The sequence below is a fragment of the Rattus norvegicus genome, chromosome X (genome assembly GCF_036323735.1).
Source record: "Rattus norvegicus strain BN/NHsdMcwi chromosome X, GRCr8, whole genome shotgun sequence".
NCBI classification, from domain to species: domain Eukaryota; kingdom Metazoa; phylum Chordata; class Mammalia; order Rodentia; family Muridae; genus Rattus; species Rattus norvegicus.
The window spans coordinates 103,903,331-103,914,661 of NC_086039.1; the positions used below are offsets into that span (position 1 = coordinate 103,903,331).

The 11,331-nt window shown below is 42.4% G+C and overlaps 1 long non-coding RNA gene across 6 annotated transcripts; it reads right to left on the reverse strand.

Annotated features, from left to right (window-relative positions):
* Positions 1-321: 321 nt before the first annotated feature.
* On the reverse strand, positions 322-4,858 carry LOC134484060 (uncharacterized). 6 transcript variants are annotated; one of them, XR_010061390.1, is made up of 3 exons: positions 4,391-4,846; positions 2,418-2,623; positions 322-1,671 (listed from the first exon to the last, which is right to left on the reverse strand). It is a non-coding gene; the product is annotated as an uncharacterized LOC134484060 (long non-coding RNA). The 6 variants fall into 6 exon arrangements; XR_010061395.1 differs by having other exon boundaries at positions 2,418-2,584; positions 3,942-4,846; XR_010061391.1 differs by having other exon boundaries at positions 3,942-4,846.
* Between the last annotated feature and the right edge of the window lie 6,473 nt (positions 4,859-11,331).

Below are 11,331 nucleotides of genomic sequence, written 5' to 3' on the forward strand. Positions count from 1 at the left end.
TTTACAAGAATCCCACTTAACAGAAAATTTAATCTACTACAGTCTTCAGTTCTCTCTATAAGGGATAAAGTCAACTTAATGATTTTAGTCTTTAGTCACAGTTTCAATTAATATACAATTTCAATTAGAAACAAGAATGGGTACCTTTGAAAGTTTTTTATAAAGATTTATTTATATAAGTACACTGCCACTTTCTTCAAATACACCAGAAAAAGGGATCAGATCTCATTACAGATGGTTATGAGTCACCATGTGGTTGCTGGGAATTGAACTCAGGACCTCTGGAAGAGCAGTCAGTGCTCTTAACTACTGAGCCATCTCTCCAGCCTCGTAAAGATTTTATTTATTTATCATAAGTACATGTAGCTGTTTTCAGATACACCAGAAGACGGCATCAGATCCCATTACAAATGGTTGTGAGCCACCATGTGGTTGCTGGGAATTGAACTCAGAACCTCTGGAAGAGCAGTCAGTGAGTGCTGTTAACCACTGAGCCATCTCTTATACATAGATAGTATTTTCCCCCTCAAAGGCACTAGTTCAGTTCAAAGAGTCCTGGGAAATATCATTTTGTATCAGTAAACAATATTCCCCTAAAGTCACATTTATAGACAGCAAAATTGCTAACAACACAAATGTGCTTTGTTCCTACTGGCTGAGCCCAAGTCTACCAATTGCCTGCATCCCAGACTGGTTTTTCTAGTAGGTATGTTTTCTTGGGGTGCTTGAAGGCTGAAATCGTTTGCTTTCAGTGAAAGACAAGGGAAATGAAGAAATGGTTGTATGGAGGCAGTTCAGGTTTGGAGAACAGTCTATGTGCATCCTGATTCTCCTAGAAACTGATTTCATAACGGTTATCACGACTAATTTTGGAAGGAAGATGTTGTAAGCTGGTGGGATGGACAAAGTCCTGACTGCAAGTGTTTGCACTCATTTGAAGGCAAGGATGCCCGGCACTGGGAATTAAACCTCTCTGGAAGTAAAGATAGTTGGAGATCCCAGAGCCAAATCAGCTGGTTCCTGCTTCAAGGCCAAGATATCTCAGGAGGGATTTTTTTGGCTATTCACAGCACTCAAGTTGCAGGAAAAACGTTCCCTGCCAGGACACCCTTTGTAAACTTTATATACTTTGTAAACTTTGTAAACCTTCAAGACAGCAAAGTGGCTGTGTCCATGCACTTGAGGAGCTCTAGCAATCAGGTCCCTCCCCGAGACCACCTCAACTCTCATAATAGTTGTTTCCAGGTCTGTAACATTCACAAAGTTTATCTCCACCTCCTCAGTAGAACCCACCCCATATTCTAATTTTATGTGAAAGTCTAAACAAAAGTCACCAATCCCTAAACAGGAAAACCCACCAATACCTGAACTCCCACAACTCAAGACATGAAATCCTACCAACCTTCAACCTGGAAATCTCTGCCCTAGAAAGCCCTGCCCCCTAAGAAACCCTATATAATGACTGTAACTGCTTAGCTCCTGGCTGTTGGCTCCTTTTCTGGGAGCAGAGGCAGCTGATTTGTGATCCTTGGTCCAGAAGCAGCAAAGAGAAGGAGTTGGACTCAGGCTGCTGAGCTCTTCAGTTGAGTTGGGGATACTGCCCATCCCTGTAAGCTGTAATACTGACGGAGCTGGTTCAGCTGGGGATAATCCCCTGTGGAAGCTGCAAGACTGAAAGAGAGAAGACACTAGGATGAGGCTGCTGAGCTCCCCATCTGTGGGGATATGGCCACCCCAGAAGCTGTAACACTGAAGAAGGAACTGAGATGAGGCTGCTGAGCTCAGCTTAACTGGGGGACACTCCTTTCTCCTTCACTTGGAGCTGCAACACCTAAGATGGCTGAGGCTGCCGAAATCCTTAACTCAACTGAGGAGCAGACCTATAACACTGCAGCTGGGCTGATGGTCCCTGAGCTCAGTTAGGGATAGCCCCCCTGGAGTCGTAAAGCCACTGAGGAAGCTTCCTTGGAGGTATGTGGCTCATGGGCTCGCAGATGTAGGAATGTCCTTCCATAGGGTCACTGTCCCACCTCACACTTGTGCAATTCTTGGGCTCTAGTGTCTGACCAATGCCCTTCCATTGGAGTATTTCCTACCATCAGAGCTGTGTAATCCCTGGGTGTCCTGGAACTCATTCTGTAGACCAAGGTGGGTTCAAACTCAGGTCCCCTTCCCTCTTTCTGAGTGCTTGTATCAAAGGTGTTTCATCACCACCCCACTAGCTTTGTCCTTTTAATACGCATTTTCTCTGCCTCTACTAGATCACTAAGGGATTTCTAACTCTGGCCTGAGTGGAAATGATTTAGGGTCATTTAGAGCTCATCAAAGCTGATGAAAGGAAAAACCTCCAGTTCATATTACCTGCAATTGTTCTGAGTCTGTGCCTCAGGAGCCAGGGTGGAAAGGTTGAGTCTTACCTTCTCAAGTTTCCCTTATTGGCTTCAAAACTGCTAGCTGCTGGCCTGAGGATAAGCAAGGTGGCAGTTGGACCAACTGATTGTCTTTTAGCTCAGCCATGGTAGTAGCAAGGTGCCCAACAGCTTCCAGTTCAAGAATCAAGTTGCTCCATGTGCAAAGGACTTGGCTTAGAGGAAAATGATAGCCAGGACTTAATAGAGAAACCCTGCCTCAAAACAAACAAAGTAGGTCAATGCTGTGACTATGACAAATGTAAATCTCTCATTTTGGGTGATACATATGCTAATTTTTAATTATTCTGTATTGCATTCATACATATAACATTGCTGTAGCCTATAATCAGAAAATTTGTCAATACACAAGAAAAACTATTGATAAAAGTGAATTAAATATTATCTGTGGCATATGTAAACAATCCATTTGGGGGTGTGCCTAGACTTTCTTGCCACTTTCCTAATTTATTAAGGAGTCTTAGGAAGTAGGATTCCTACAGGAAATGTCAGGTCAGGAATGAAAATGGACCATCTCAACAGCCCTGATACCTGACATTGGAGAGACCTACTTCCCAACTGTTCTAACACGACTCCATAGCTCTATCTACAGGGATGTGTTCCCAAATCTTAATATTTTCTGTAAACTGTAACATTGTGACCAGCAAGGTGTAGATAGATTTAAGAGCGTCTCTCTTCCCATTTTTGGTTAAAACAGAGTTAGGTTTCACAATCATGTATAAAGGTTTTGTTTCTTGTTAATGCATCCTGGGAGAGGGAGGAGGAAAGTTTGTAGAGTCAGCCCAGAAGAAGCCACACTTGGTAATTGGGAACAGAAATCCAGTTTACTTGTGTCTGTTCCTTGTAGAACACCCCACTTCTCTGACACTGTTCCTAGGGCCAGTGGTTGTTCACATGTCCCGGGCAATTGTTAGGACACTAAATTTGAAGCTCAACCCACAATAACTAAAAAAAATCAAACTATAGAGATTCAACCCAGATTTCTACTTTAACTATCCCTCCAGATGAGTGGGATGCCCAAAGAAATCTGAAAACTACTGCCTTGGATTACCTGCTATACTACTGTTTCTGGGATTTTCAGAGCAACAGGTCGGATGATTCCAAAGTATTAAATTTGCTTAGTGGGGCTGGAGAGATGTCTCCAGAACACTCAGATTTAATTCCTAACACCCACATGGCATCTCACAACCATCTGCACCTCACAACCATCTGCAACTTCATTCCCAGAGGATCCAGCACCCTCTTTTGGCTACTATGTGCACTGTCTGCATTTATTGTACAGATAGATGTAGTTGCAGGCAAAACACAGGCACACTTTAAATTTTCTTATGAAGAAAAAGTTTTGGATTTTTAAATGTTCACTTAGGTTTTCTGATGGGTGTCAGATTTTCTGCGGTGGATTATATTGGCTAGAAAAAAAACCCACAAAGAACTGTTACAGGTACCTATTAAATACACAAACCAGCGAAACCCATGCGTGCTGCACTGCTGTTCAAAATACAGGTTACATACAGGGTTTCACAGGCAAGGAGCAAGACTATCCGAATAGGTCCTGGATTTTCTATAGAAGCCACTAGTTTGGATCTTCTGTGCTATCGGCTTTCCAAATAGCTGCTGCACTTGGAGCTAAAACAAGAAGGAAAGGTGGGGTGGGGGGCGTGCACAGAGAAGAAAGTTTTGCCTGTTTCCTCCTAAAAAGATGTTAAAGGCTCACATCAGGGAGGGCTGGTCGCTGACTTTTTCAGTGTAGTATCTCTAGCTAGAGCTCTCAACATCTCTGTTTACAGGATTAATGGCAACAGGCAGGAAGTAAAGGATACATTTATAAGGTCTAATTCCTTTTCTACACCCGATCCTCTAATGCAATCCTCGGAACACGGCAGGAGTGGCAGCTATCTTCAATGCCATTCAGTCATCCCCCCAGGACTTGAATTTGAAACTAGGGACCCAAGTAAACCCACCAAAAAATAATGCAGCGCCATTTATGTATGAGTGCCGTGGCAACCCATTTTTTCTGGCATCTCGTTCACCAATTGCAGGCCTTCTCTCCTAGCGCCCGCCCCACACCTGCCCCTGAAGACCAGAAGACCACCAATCGAGACATCAACACACCGGAAGCAGCGACAAGAACCACACCACTTCCCGGGACGTCATTAATGGTCGTCTGCAGTTTAGTCCTGCTCTTAAGCCCTCCTACCCATCCCCAACCAGTGGTCCCTACTCTTTTCGGATACCCTATCTCCTCGCCACTGGTAGCTTCCCTCCCTGCTTTTTTTCTGGCTTTGAGGCGGGAAAACGCACTGTAATTTCCCTGCTGACCGTCTCCCCTTAGGCGGACTGGCGCTGCCCTGTAGCCCCTGGACTCCGGCAACAGCGCCGGCGGCCGTATCGCATTAGCTCCCTTCCCAGAGGCCTCTGCGAAGGTCGCCCACCGAGAATCTCGCAGCATCCTTCCGGGGCCACTCCGGACACAGTAACATACTACAGATTCCCCAGCCGGCTCCAACCTCCAACCGGAGCAAACCAGGCCAACTCATTTCTTGAAGCTGGGCATCTTTTTATGCTAAATCACATAAAATGCCCGACCTTCCCGTTTGTCATCTGTTCGAGGTTGACTCACAAGGTTATCGATCATTCTGAAGTGGGAACTCATTTTATTGTGTGACTAGTTTAACCTGGCTCATTTAAGCTGCTGGACCAATCCCGACACTCAGTGTGCCAGTTCTGATGTATTTACCTTAAATCTGTAACTCTTTCTGTTCTGCTTTTGGCGTTTAGTGCCAAACTCTCACAGCAAGCCTGGCATATAGGGCCCTTATAGAAAGTTGAAATCTCCATTCACCTTTATTCTGCTTGTGTGTTACAGGTTCTGAATTTTATGAGGGATTTGAACTTAGGTCCTCACTCTTCAGCAGCGAGTACTTTCCTCACTGAGCTATCGTTCAGACTATGTTCAGACTATGGCATCTTTTACATGAATGAATTGATGAGACTGAAATTCCCTGCCTTCCTCTTCCAAAGATTGAACGTATTTGCCGTACCTACCATTAGTGTATTCACGAGAAGAGAAACATTTTATAGCACAAAGTTAAAATAAAAAAAAATCACATTTCTTGAAGTTGACAGTATTGTCTTCTCACCTAAGCTACTTTGGCCAATAAATAGCAGGTTATAAAAGTTACTAATCCAGACAATAAGGCCAAACACACCTTATTTATTTCATCCAATAATTTTTTTCCTAACTGTCTCATTGAAAGTGCACTCTCTGATGGTCATTATTAACCTTGCAGATCCCCTGTTGTATGTTAATAATAGTAGTGGACCTGCTGCATCTGGGGTACCTAGACTCCCTCAACCCCTTTTCATGTATACATTGAGACAGAATTTCATTTCATTTCAAACTTGGGTCATATTACCTTATTCTCTCAAGTTAGTAGCACCACAGGTGTGTATCATCATGTCTAATGATGTCCTGCCTTTTTAAACTTTCTTTTATGATTTTGTTTCAATTGATTTTTGCTGCAAGCTGATCCTGCTACCCATGGCTCCTGAGTTGTATGCCTAGCTCTTAGCAGGACACTATCCACTGGATCCAGTTAGGATTCCCAGAGATGTCTGTACAGTTCCTGTATTTTTCTGTAGACTAAGGTGAGCTCTGAAATAATATATAGAAGTGCTCTAAATGTCCCAGGCCAGCGAGTTGATCTGAGTCTTTATTTGCCAGTATATGGTTCTTGTTTTCAAAGTGCCTATCACTTAGCTACATACTCTTGGCTCTTCTCAGCTGTAGGAGACTGTGCTGTTCTCTGTCATGGATTCTCTCTCTCTCTCTCTCTCTCTCTCTCTCTCTCTCTCTCTCTCTCTTTAAGATTTATTTATTTATTATATATGAGTTCATTGTTGCTGTCTTCATACACACCAGAAGAGGTCATCAGATCCCATTACAGATGGTTGTAAGCCACCATATGGTTGCTGGGATTTGAACTCAGAACCTCTGGAAAAGCAGCCAGTGCTCTTAACCGCTGAGCCATCTCTCCAGCCCTGTCAGTAGATTCTTAAAAATAGACCTCCTGTGCTTTTGAAAGGACTCAGTCCTTTCCCATTATTACCCCTCAACCTTCCTATGGGAGGATCAATAGCTATAATGCTGTTCCTGCTTACAATTCATTATAACTGACTTATCTGACTTAGGGTCACAGTGTTCATTTATTTCTTACATGACTATCCCCCTCCCCTCAAGGCTTTTTCCTACCTACGAAGGGGTGGCTATGGAGGAAGGAAGAAGGTATGGATCTGGGTGTCTTTGTGGAATACTTTCTGGAGGAAATCAGGTCTGCAGTGTGATCGTATCCTCAAATACTCCAAGGCAAAGAAGATAATCAGTGAGGAAAATGTATGATGTTAATAACAAATTAACATATGCTTACTCTTTTATATACAAAGAATAGTTTAAAACACATTTGCTCTTGTGTGGCTGTGAATGTGTGTGCTTTCTGAGGATTAGCTATAAAATGAAATGCTAGGAGACTTTCAGCTTAGTGGGAAGCTCTGAGATGAGCGGGTCTTTGATGTAAGAAATAGGTGGACCCTGTAGTCCAAAACCAAATGAGCCAATTATAACAGTGGTGACCAGCAATGAAGATGGCATATTTTCCCTCATCAGAGCTATCTGGGATCTCTATCAAAATGATACAATCATGTCTATGTGCTTAGGATACTGGCTCCTGACATTGTGAACACAGACAGAAATATAACTTTCCTCACAAAGACAGGTTGAGAGTGGTGATGGAAAAAAAGTTGACTCCTTTGAATGCTTCATATGGTTTATTTTAATTTAAGAGTCCACTGACAGGACAGGACAGGACACTCTCCTACAGCTGAGAGGAGGACAGGAGATACAGCAAGGTAGGCAGCACATGGCTTTTAAAGCAGGAGCCACACAGTGGTAAATAAATACCTGGACCATCAACTCATTGGCTGAGATGCTGGCCTGGAAAGACTTTTGTTCCCAGGTTTTCAGAAGCTAAAAGTAGAACCTAGGCTTGTGGAATCTCACTCATGTGCCCTCCTCATGAATGACAGCAAGCTGCACCTGGTAGAGAGGCAGACTTCCTTCTCACCATCTTGGGAAGTTTCTTGTTCAATGAAGAAAGAGAAATTGATTCCATTCTTTTTACAAGGTAATTCTAAAGAATGGAACTCTGTGTGTGGAACACAAACCCTTTGCAAAAGCAATCCCCTTACTGAATGAGGTCTTAGGTTGCTCACAAAATGGAGGAATGAGTGAGTGGTGAAGTTTCTTTTTCAGAACAGATAGTGCTGGGCACACAGGGTTAGTTAGATGGGAAGGAGGCCATTAGTAGAAAAGGAGATGGGATGTTTGTGGCGGTGTTTTGGAGATAAGATTTCATCCACTTTTCCAAAAACATTGGTATTACCTGGAACCACTTTTCCTTCCAGGGACAGTTTTCGGTTCTCAGCCTCTGTTGCTATGCACCAGCTTGCCCTTGAGTTCAAAGCATGATTTGGGGAAAAGGGCCTGTGTAACTATGCCCTGCAGATGCACTGGGAGTGATTGGTGGAGTGCAGGAGCAGAGAAGTATGAACAGCCTTGGCAGGCAGGGTGGGAGATCTTGGCATCATTGTGGAACAGAGTAGGTAAGGCAGATAGTCAATGAACAAAATATGTGATGTCAATACCACACTTGATCTTAGCCAAAAGGCTGAGAAGCGATGTGATGTCAATACCAAATGAATTTTAGGTTTACCTTTTTAATGTTCAAAGAAATTTTTAAAAGATTAGCTCTATCGTTTATACTATTTTGTAAATTATTACATGCTGTTTTAAAAAGATTTCATTTATTTATTATATGTATAATACATACTGTAGCCGTCTTCAGACACACCAGAAGAAGGCATCAGATCTCATTACAGATGGTTGTGAGCCACCATGTGGTTGCTGGAATTTGAACTCACGACCTCTGGAAGAGCAGTCAGTGCTCTTAATGCTGAGCCATCTCTCCAGCCCACCTGCTTTCTCTTTTAACAAATTAGAAGCTTAATTGTTAAGAAATGAGAACCAAAATTATAATCACACATGTATGGTGAAAAGAAGATAACAATGTGGCTTAATGTTTTCAATAGGCGTTTCTGGAATTTTCTAGCCACAATCCCTCTATATCCATCACTTTTAGAATCTCTTAAATCCAAAGTATTCCCAATTCATCTCTAAGATACAGAGAACTGAACCTTGATGTATTTGTATATGGAGTGATAACATTTGAGATAAAGAAACCATGACACGTACAGTATCATAGTGATACATACACACATATAGACATATATATCTTCTGTGTCTAAACAGTTGGCATTCTTCTGTGGTTTTGATGATAAAAGCAAGTGCTTTGACACTGACTTATAGTCTTAAACATTTATTCGACTTATTTCCCCAGTGAGAAACATTATTTGTACATATTGAAAAATAGTAAATGTATGTAGCACCTTTTTGTCAATGTAGATATAAATTAATCTTGGTTTCTTTTTTCTTTTGTAACTTAAAGTTATGGCTAATCAAAGCCATAAAATTTCCCCCAGTGAAAAGACAATTGTGATTTATTTCTTCTACAAGGTACATCTCATAACCAGTGTGAATTCAGAGAAAGAGGGAGAATTTAAATATATAGTTAAAGAATAACTTACACATCTGTGTGCTTTTCTGTGGTCAAGTGATTATCATGTGTCAGCCGCTTTCTGCAAATTCTTCTCGATGGAGGTGTTCCATCATTCAGCAAACACTCAAATAGTGGCCAGTGTTCAACTAGTGACTTTAGAATAAGGAATAGAGACAAGTTTTTTTTCTTTTTTACTGGTTATTTATTTACATTTCAAATGTTATCTCCCTTCCCAGTATCCCCTCCATAAACCCCCTATCCCCTCTCCCTCCCTCTGCCTCTATGAGGATGCCCCACCCACCCACTCCCTCCCACCTCCCCACCCTGGCATTCCCCTATGCTGGGGCATCAAACCTATACCGGGCCAAGGGCTTCCCTTCCCATTGATGAGGCCTCCCAGGTGAGGCCATCCTCTGCTACATATGCAACTGGAACCGTGGTCCCTCCATGTGTACTCTTTAGTCCCTGGGAGCTCGGGGAAGGGGGGTTCCGGTTAGTTGATATTGTTCTTCCTATGGGGCTGCAATCTCCTTCTACTCCTTCAGTCCTTCCCATAACTCCTCCATTGGGGTCCCTGTACTCAGGTGCTCTGTCCAATGGTTGGCTGCAAGCATCTGCATCTGGATTTGTCAGTCTCTGCAGAGCCTCTCAGGGCACAGCAATATCAGGCTCCTGTCAGCATGCACTTCTTGGCATCCACAATAATGTTAGGGTTTGGTGACTGCATGTGGGATGGATCCCCAGGTGGGGCAGTCTCTGGATGAGGTTTCCTACAGTCTCTGCTCCACACTTTGCCTCTGTAATTCCTTTTCACAGGAGGAATTCTGGATTAATATTTTTGAGGTGGGTGAGTGGGCCATCCCTCAACTGGGGGCTGTGCCTATCCCCTGGATATAGTCTCTCCAGGTTCTGATGTCTCATCCTTTAATCCACATAAGGAACACTCAGCATTGTCTCCTTTAGAATATGGGCTTCTAGGACTAAAGGCACTTTCCAGTTTCCTGCTATTGCTGCCCAATAGTCCTTAGCAACAGACTCTCTCCATGATTGAAAAGGACAGAAATGTTTCCCTCTGATGCCATAAAGATGTGCACAAAGATGTTCATAAAGCTACATGAGGTGGCTGATCCCAATTGGTAAGATGGTGTGAGAAGGATTTATTGAAAGTATATGCACTGAACTCTGTTAAGCCAGGACTTGTATTTCTTCTCTTTTCATCCTAGCAGCTGGCCAAGTAACTACCTATAATTAGTATTTAAATTAGAATGCTAGAAGCCAAAATATCACTATTTGCAGATGATATGATAGTATATTTAGGTGATCCCAAAAGTTCCACCAGAGAACTACTAAAGCTGATAAACAACTTCAGCAAAGTGGCTGGGTATAAAACTAACTCAAATAAATCAGTAGCCTTCCTCTATACAAAAGAGAAACAAGCCGAGAAAGAAATTAGGGAAATGACACCCTTCATAATAGACCCAAATAATATAAAGTACCTCGGTGTGACTTTAACCAAGCAAGTAAAAGATCTGTACAATAAGAACTTCAAGACACTGAAGAAAGAAATTGAAGAAGACCTCAGAAGATGGAAAGATCTCCCATGCTCATGGATTGGCAGGATTAATATAGTAAAAATGGACATTTTACCAAAAGCGACCTACAGATTCAATCAATCCCCATCAAAATACCAATCCAATTCTTCAAAGAGTTACACAGAGCAATTTGCAAATTCATCTGGAATAACAAAAAACCCAGGATAGCTAAAACTATCCTCAACAATAAAAGGACTTCAAGGGGACTCACTATCCCTGAACTCAAGCAGTATTACAGAGCAATAGTGATAAAAACTGCATGGTATTGGTACAGAGACAGACAGATAGACCAGTGGAATAGAATTGAAGACCCAGAAATGGACCCACACACCTATGGTCACTTGATTTTTGACAAAGGAGCCAAAACCATCCAATGGAAAAAAGATAGCATTTTCAGCAAATGGTGCTGGTTCAACTGGAGGGCAACATGTAGAAGAATGCAGATCGATCCATGCTTATCACTCTGTACAAAGCTTAAGTTCAAGTGGATCAAGGACCTCCACATCAAACTAGATACACTCAAACTAATAGAAGAAAAAGTGGAGAAGCATCTCGAACACATGGGCACTGGAGAAAAGTTCCTGAACAAAACACCAATGGCTTATGCTCGAGATCAAGAATCGACAAATGGGATCTCAT